The sequence below is a fragment of the Pocillopora verrucosa genome, chromosome 1 (assembly GCF_036669915.1).
Source record: "Pocillopora verrucosa isolate sample1 chromosome 1, ASM3666991v2, whole genome shotgun sequence".
Classification (NCBI taxonomy): Eukaryota; Metazoa; Cnidaria; class Anthozoa; order Scleractinia; family Pocilloporidae; genus Pocillopora; species Pocillopora verrucosa.
Window position 1 is genome coordinate 6,285,359 of NC_089312.1, and position 9,295 is coordinate 6,294,653.

The window sequence follows — 9,295 nt, forward strand, 5'->3', positions numbered from 1 at the left end:
ACAAAACTGCATTCTGAGCTATTTTGATTTTGGTTAATCCTAGCATATAAACATTGCTAATTATTAAGAGAATAAAAAAGGCATAAAACGCAGACTAGAAAATCATTCATCTGCCCAAAATAATGCATTTACAAACAGGTTAGGTGACGACAGTCAAAGGAAGTTATAACGCCTAAAGTTTGGCAAATAGATTGTCAGTTAATAAAAGATGACGCTACTATTGCACTATACTGACTGTCATACTTGTCGTAATGCCTTGGAGACTAGCAGAACAGACAAACACGGTTAGAACACAGTTTACCCTCAACGAAGTAGCCATTTGCTTTGAGTCATACAGGTTTGCTCTTATTATTTTAAAGAGCTTGTGCTTGCTGCTTTTAAAAGTTCATGCGCGATTTCAAGAGCAGATGACTTTGCTCGTTCGGCCAGTGTTTTAAAAGCTGTTTTAAGAAAATGTGGAATTCGAAAATGAAGGAAAAAACTCAAACACAGTTTTAAATGATGGACAATAAGTCGAGATATTCCTTCATGTTTGGCGAATTAGTTGCATTGGATATTGAGTATCGTATATCAGCCGGGCGTATCGGTGAGCTAAAAAGCCTTAAAGCTTAGGACGTACTTCTTGTACAAATCGAAAGCAACTTTAACTTTAAGAGGCGTGTTATAAAATTGGCGCGGTTTCTGTGCTATATTGTGCAAAGTTGCAAGCATTTATTTACTGACCACCTTCTTCTAACAAAGCTGACGACATGAGCATTGAAGCGAACATCGAAAGGGTTCATTTATTAAATAAAGAAACTTTGATTGTTTCCGATATCAACACCGACTTCAGAGAGAAACTGGGCTATGGTAAGCATCGCCTTGCAAAAGGACTTCGTAATTTGCATTCCAAACAGCTTGTAGATTTCATTACACGCCCCGTGAATGGCGCTGAATGTGATCCGTGTAACTATCATCCAATTTCAGTGTTACCGGTTTTGTCTAGAGTCATTGAGCGCCATGTGCACAATACGTTATGCACTTTTCTCTGCGATGATAACTTGATTTTTTCAAGGCAGTCCGGTTTTCGAAAAAACCTCAGAACTGAAACTGCCCTCATCAGGATAATCGATGACCTATTTAATTTGGACAAGGACAGGGTCTCTGGAGTGGTGCTTATTGACTACTGCAAAGCATTTTACATTGTCGACCATGAACTATTACTGAAGAAACTGGAGGCATATGGCATCGTTAATACGGAGCTTAAATGGTGTCGGTCTTATTTGAATGGAAGGAAGAAAGTAGTTCACCTGAGTGGAAAGGAGTCAAGTGAGGCGCCGATGAAACATGGAATTCCTCAGGGAAGTATTTTAGGCCCACTATTCTTCATACTATTCATCAATGATCTACCAGTGCTTGTCAGTTCACAAGTAGACCTCTGCTGATGATAACTTGAACTTAAACTTTCACTAAATATCTCCGCAAATGAAATATGTCACTGGGCTGACTCAAATAAACTCCCAATCAACAACTCAAAGGCTAAAGTCTTAACGATCACCAGAAAGTGCCTGGCGTCTAACGTCAATGATGAATTTGTTGTCCACTCCAACTTGTTGTCGCAACACGCAAACTGCGTTCGTTTTTTATACGCAATTGCACGTCTGACTGTGAGATGCGTATAATTTACACGAAATCAGGCAATTACAATTCATTAAATGTTTTAACCGAGACAATTAGAAGGAAAATTATTCGTAACACTTTTGACGAGCATCAGCCAGTAATATAACTGCACTTTGTTGCGTTTCTTATTAATGAAAATGCGAGTGTAAAGGTGGCTGGTACCAGTTTCCTCGCGGGGGAGTTGGTCACTCTCATGCGTCACGCGCGAGAGAAACGCGCGAAGGAAGCGCGAGATTTGAAAGGCGAAAAATTCAAAACAAAGATGGCGGCGCGAGGCTTTCTTCGGTCTACGTATTTCTTGTCTTATTTTGTAAGAAGTTTGCCCACCAGAGTGTATTTGATGTATTCAACGGCCACTGCGTATGTAGGAGACAGAAACGAAAATAAAGAAGATGATTTTCGGCGACACAAAGGTTGCTTCGCATCGAAACGAAAAATCCAATTGATACGAAATCTCGTGACAACAAAAAAAGAGAGAACTCAAGTGAAAGAAAATCTGCCGGAAGAAGAGAAAGACTACGAACCTCCAAGGAAAATAAAACGAGGTCACAACAGGTAAGTTATGCCTTACATCGATTTGCATTTTGGCTGGTTCGACTGAGATTTGTTACGTTTTCTTCTTTCCTTTTCTTCTTTTGATTCTTGATAATCAAATACCCGAAATCAAATAGCTAAGCAAAAATTTTATCATTACAGCACACTAAATATGAGGTTGATATTTGTGGTACAAGACTGATTGAACTTCCAGATCTTTGAAATGAGTTGAAATCTTGCTCAAGCTGCAAAAGAGGTAAGTTCCTGTAGGAGCCTTAAGAAATATTTTTCTCAAAAAGAAAAAAAAAAAAAAGAGACACACAAAACAAAATAAGTCGGTAAAAATAATAGATCTTTTTATAAATCTCATATGAGTATATTAAAATGTTTGTCTCTGGTATTGTTGTGTAAGGTGGGTAAAATAATTTTTAGGTAAAATAAAATATTTTAAAATATTACTAGTATTGTTTAACACAGTGCAGGAAACTTTTTTTAGCTATTGAGTATGGGCATTTAGACAGGCTCAAATATGACTTTTCTTGCTGGTCAAATTTCAGAGTACAATATCTTACCTCCTGTCATCTTGAACTTCTACTTTCTTAAATTGTTTGCTTTCCTCAAACTATTTGCTTCTATGCATAAATAAATGACTTTGATCACTAGGCCATTTATTGCACCCACAGGTCCATTATCCCTTACAAACATTATGGCAGAAAAACAAAGTGGTCTCAGTAGTATCTTCAGCATTAAATGAGGCTTCTGTAGTCACGAAAATGAAGTAAAATCCTCTGCTGAACACAGAGCTGGAAGCTGTGGTCCTCTTGTTAACGATATCAACACAAGTGCAGTATTAGGATCCCTCCATGCTGGCATGGGGAATACCCACCTAAATAATTTACTCTCTAGAATGTACCAACAAAGAATCTTAACCTGTTTAAAAGAAGAGAAAGAGAAGTTGGAAATGCCCTAGAGAGGGTTGCTACAGACACCTGTAAATTTAAAGTAAAATTTAGAAAACAAATTGCCCAGAAATCTTCTGGTCTATCTGCAGACCATCTCCCTGGAGTAGCTGTCTCCTATGATATGGGTTGGCAAAAAAAGGGGAAGGGGACACAACTCTGCGACTGGTCATGGGGCTGCCATGGGTCTCGCTGCTGGAAAAATTGTGAGTTATTCCACAAGATGTGTCGAGTATGTAGCCATAACAAATTAACTGGGAAAGAAAAAAGGCATGATTGTTGAAATAATCACTATGGTCATCAAAATCAATGGAAAGAGATGTTGCTTGTGAACTGTGGAGAAAAGCTCCTCAATCTGGAGTCAAATTTTCAATTTATGTCGGGATGATGACTCAACAACCCTTGCAGACATAAAGAACAAAGTCCCTTATGGTGTTGAGAAATGGTCCGATGTTGGTCATGCCAAGAAATCCCTCAATACCAGATTATACAATCTTAAGAGACTGCTTCAAAGGATTGAATTGCTCAATTCTCAGTTCAAAGGTTATAAATTACATCACTGAGTGCTTCAGTTTTTGTGTCAGCCAAATGTGGGAGATCATGAATCTTTAAAGCAAGGTCTCAAAAACATTATTCCCCATGCCTTTGGGGAGCATACTTGTTGTAATGTTTCATGGTGTGGTTTCAAGCAAAATCCTGTTGCCTACAAATACACAGACTTGCCAAATGGCAAAGATCTCTTTGGAGATTCCCTAAAAATAGCCTTAAGTGACATTCTGGACAAATATTCTAATCACATTGTAGTGAAAAAACTGACCCCACGTGCTAATTCACAGAGGAATGAAAGTCTTAATAGCACCATTGGTTCTTAGAACTCCAAAACTCGTTTTTATGGAGGCAGTGAAAGTAATGATTTTTGAGTAGCATATGGGGTGGCACAAACCAATATTGGATACAACCACATTGGAAAAACATTAGAGATTCTTAATATTGAGCTTGCTTCTCTCTATGAAAGACATGCTAAAGCAATGGACAAGAAGGTTTTTTATGACAAACAACAAAAAGAAAAAAAGAAATTCAAGAGAAGGCGTAACCAGTTATCTTAACAAAAAACCTTGCAAACACTCAGGAGGGAAGTCAGTGAAGGGGTCACCTATGAGTCTTCAGCAGGTCTAAATTTGGACCCAACAAATCATCAAACAGTGTCACAAAATGTATTTGAAATGCCTACAGAAATATCACTCACTGAGCTAAAAGGATAAATGAAGAAATAACACCACCCTACACTATAAGGCCAAAGATTGTGCAATTACAATATGATTCAAAACAGAAATATTAATTCGTCATCTTTGACACATAAACGACTTGCACAGGGAAGCTAGCTGAGATGTGCAAACTGTCTGCTGTAAGTGGAAATGGGAAACATGAATTCTCCACTTACATTCCCCCAAAAGCAACCTAAGTTACAGTGCCTACCTTGTCAATGGCCTGACCATAAAGACCATAAAAGGAGTAAGGACATTGTGCCAAGGAAACATTCCTGTCGAAAGTATAACCATAGAGGAAGCACTTGGTGTCTTCTGATTCTTATAATTAAGTCAAGTCTTCTGAGCGACATGAAAATCAAATAACTGTTTTAATTGGTCATAATTCGGCAACGTTCGATGTCCCTACTCTCCTAAGAAATAGTGATGAAAACTTCAAGGATGGCATTACTGACATGAATGTCTACTTTGCGGATAGTCTACATCTGATGAAAAAACTGATTAAAAACAAACATAAAGTACTTGAGCTCGATTCTAGTGGATATTGCAAACCAAACCAAACCAAAGCAACTTTTATAACCATTTGTTCAAGGAACAATTTGACGCCCATGATGCTTTAGAAAACGTCAGGGTGCTGAGAAAAATTCTTTTTGGATCGTCATTAAGCCTCTCCAGGAAAAAAAAATCGTTGAGAATTCCAGTTTCATCAGTGCTCCCCACGCAGTGGCAAACATGCTCTACCTTGATCATCGCCACGAACTTCTTCTAACATTCAGTGACAACTTGTTCAACGTAACCGACACTGGACCAATTAAAAGATCAATGGCACAAAACACCGCTGACAGTGATCTCTCTTACGATGACCTTCACAAACTATACACAAGGTTACAAGGTTTGGTAGAAGAGGACTAGTCGCCATATTGTCTAATCCACCAACAACTTCATCGGCGAAGACAACACGAATCACACGGACGAAGAGGATATTGGCCGCCATAATTAGACACTTCGAAGAAACCAGGAACGAAGAATAAGGAGAGATGCCCGAAAAAATCGCAGGCATAACGTTTTACCTATTAGAAGACTCACAATCTCTAAACAAACATTCCGATCGAAGCGCCAACCAACACGTGTTTTCCATTTCAGACTTTCGCTCGTTGTTTTTCAATAAAAATATGGCTAATATAGTCAGAAGCTGGAAGTATGTCTTTCAAGGTGGGCCCGGTAGGCTGTTTTTAACGGCTACTGAATGACTTTCTAAGCAGTAAACGTTTCTGAACATCAGATCGGATGCAATAGGAGCTCGCGCGAGCATACGCAATTGTCAGCGGTAGCCGTAACAGATCATGAACAACTGTCGATATATATATAATGGCATCCGCAATTTTAAATGCGCGAGAACGTGCGTGGGAATTGCTAGACTCACGAAAGCTTTAGCATGAAAAAAAAGTCCGGTGACCCCTTCTTTTTAATGTTCCAATATAATAATAACATGGAAAGGAATCATCAGAAAAAAATTAGGAAATTCTACGGAAGGACATTTGCGATACGTGAAAATTGCCTTTTTCTAAATTCTCTGAAATTCCGCTCCGTATATTTTTTTTAAGTCTTTGTGCATTATCCTTTTCAAGTGCCCAAAGCGGTCACTAAGAAAAATCACGGGGTCGCCGAGTTAGTTTTCAAATTATTTGAGCCACAAGCTAAAATAGGCGTCTGAATAATCCTATGAAAGTGTTGCCATGGAAACTGCTGGTGACAAAATAACACCTATTTTTGGATAACCAATGGTTATATACTTTAAAACCTGTAAAAGTGTTCAACTGGCCTTGGTTAGTCTTTTTGTTATATTCTTTCAAAGCTACAGACCATCAAAAAGATGAAAACTGGTACCAGCCATCTTAACTTGCACTGCTTCCGCTTTTCTTCAAACAGTTTCTTCCGATTGCCACGAGTTCACTTGAAGTTTTGAATTTAATGATTGTTCGGAAGCGATAACGAAAATCTCCTTTAAAAGCAGGCACGTTTAATCGGTTAAAAGACGGTAAAACTGAAAAAATGCGACTAAAACTGAAAAACACACACGCGAGAAATCGTACGCGTAACTTGCGTACGAACTGGTAAAATTTAAATGTCTCAGCGCGCGCGCGCGCTAACCGCACGACACGCCATTCCCGTACTATCTTCTTAGCATTTTCCCCCTCCCAACACTGGGAGGTAGTCCTAGTGTGTTCCTAAATAAGGAATTAAAAATTGATTCCAAGTGGAATCAGTTTATTAATTCGTCTCACGACAGTTTTGACGCCACACGCAACTTTAGCAACACGGGTGTGGCCATCACGTCCAGGATACACTTGGGCAATTCGTCCTAACGGCCAACGTCCTCTTGGAGTGTCGGGCTGAATCACAAGAACTACATCTCCAACTTTTAGGTCTCGGAATTCTGAAGTCCACTTCGGTCGGCTGTTAAGGGCAGGAATACATTCCTTGAGCCATCTCCTCCACACTCGTGAAATAATGCCCTGGAGCTTTCGCCATCGTTGACGCGGAGGCAAAGGAGTGGTTTCAACGGAGTCAGGCACGAACTGTCCCCCCATTTGGCCCTGCAAGAAATGGTTAGGGGTCAGTGGAACATCTTCTCGTGGATCTGAACTCTGATAAGTCAACGGACGGGAAATTAAGAAGGGATTCTACCCCAGCGAGCACAATGATCAGCTCCTCATCGTTTACATGTTTACACCAGTTTCTTCCGATTGCCACGAGTTCACTTGAAGTTTTGAATTTAATGATCATAGAATGGAGTTTTTGAAGTAAAAGCAAACCAAAATTGTAAAGTGCTCCCCCCATCACAATCATTAAACAAATCGCACAGTATTGTGAGTCGCCAGGCTTCCCGTTTCATTGGTATGCACCACTTGCAGTTACTCAGCATACTTTTAATATCAGACTAAGCGTGCCAAACCACAATTCTCTAATTGTACTAAGTGTTTAAATATCTTTTCAAAGTTTGCAATCGAAAAACTCTGACAGACATTTCCAGGACAGAAAAGATCAGCCATACAAGGAGGAAAACAGAATCCTCTCGCCTCTCCAATGGGAAAGCAACGAGAAAACTATATCTATAACAACAACATAAACAGCACGAAAAGACGTTGAATGATCACCTAAATTATCGCTTTATTTTTCTATTTGGCGTCGTTGAGTACTTAACATGTTGTAGTCATCTAATCTTTTAATAAATTTCAAAATTAAGTCGCGGAAGCCTGAACGGTAAGCTTTTAAAAATGTACCTAGTTTTGGATAACCTTGACCGATCTCTAATTCGTAGAAAAATGAACGTTTTAGTCGCTCATCGATACACTTAAAAAATTTTTTTTTGATAGCTTAAATACCCAACCTCAATGAATTTATGCTACATTCTATTTCTGTGGGACTTGTGAGACATCCAGCCAGAGGAGATACCACCAGGTGTCAACACTAGCAATACCGAATTGGTCGAATTGTAAAAAAATAAAATCACAATTCCAGGTTTATGCGTAGAGAATGTTTTCATTTCTATTTCTGTTGAAACAAAATTCTTTTGAGAGACTTTTTGCGCATTCCATATTCCCTATTCCCGCTTTTAACAACATCCACCTTTCTACGGATCACCGCTGACAGGCAAAACAGTGTATGACTGGATAACAGCCCTTACAGGCGTGAAGTGGAAACAAACGCCGACAACTCGAGAAATTTCAAGTCCCTGTAGGGATTTTCACTGCTCAAAAGTATAGAAATCTGGAGACGAGTTTGCTTTTTTTGTTTGTTTGTTTTTTTTTTTCTATTTCGAACGATGTTTGATCAACACTTTAGGTGTATTGAGTTCACTGATTTACTAAATTTTTGTCTATTAGGGACTTCAAAAAACTTTTAAATATTGTTTAGACTCATTCCCAGTTTAGTTTATCCAACCAAATAAAAAAAAGAAAAAAAAACAGTCAAATGAACAACTCGAAATCATGTGTTGTTCAGAATCACAAAAAATGACTTATTATCCTAAAGTCACGGTTCTGAAGTTTACCTGAAATCCGATCGATCTCAATTGTCGTATATGTCAAGACTAGTCAGAGGAATACAATCTACCTCTTTTTGTTGTTTGGTTTCCGAGTCCAAGTTATAATTTGAGTTTGACTTCGAGTTGAACTTTTAACGCTAAAAATAAAATAATAATAATGATAAAAAATTACCAATGGGCCTGCGTGGAATTGAAGAAATAGTTATTTCTTTATGGCAAGGGTGTCAAAAAACCTCTGACGTTGAAAACTTGCCTCTCGCCATTCACAAAATTTGTATGCAAATTTCTTTAAGTTGAAAAGTGACCTTGTTATTAAGAGAGGAAGAGAAAAAACCAGGTCAGGGATAATTTGAGAATGACAGTGTTGGACATAAAGAAACCGTAGCACTCTTTTAACTTTACTATTTAAGCGTGGATCTTTACAACAGTAACCAGGTTCGATGGCTTGAAGAACTTATCAAATTTAAGGGCAGGGAGTACTATTTGGATCAACGTACTAAAAATGCTTTTCAGTAGCAAAATTCACTGCATAATAGTTAATTAGAGCTACAAATCGCACAATGTGGTGTGTCGCCGGATTTCCCGTTTCGGTGGCATGCAGTTACTTCCATTTTTTCAGTACTCGAAATTAAAAATGCCAGACCATAATTCTATAAATGTACTTGTACAAAGAGTCCAAATATCTCCCGAAGTTTGAATGAAACACCCAGGTAGACATTTTCAGCACAGAAAGACATCAGCCATATAAGGCGGGAAAATAAAATCCCCTCGCTTCTCCTGAGGAAAAAGCGACAACCAACCAATAATCACAACAAGAGTAAAAACAATCG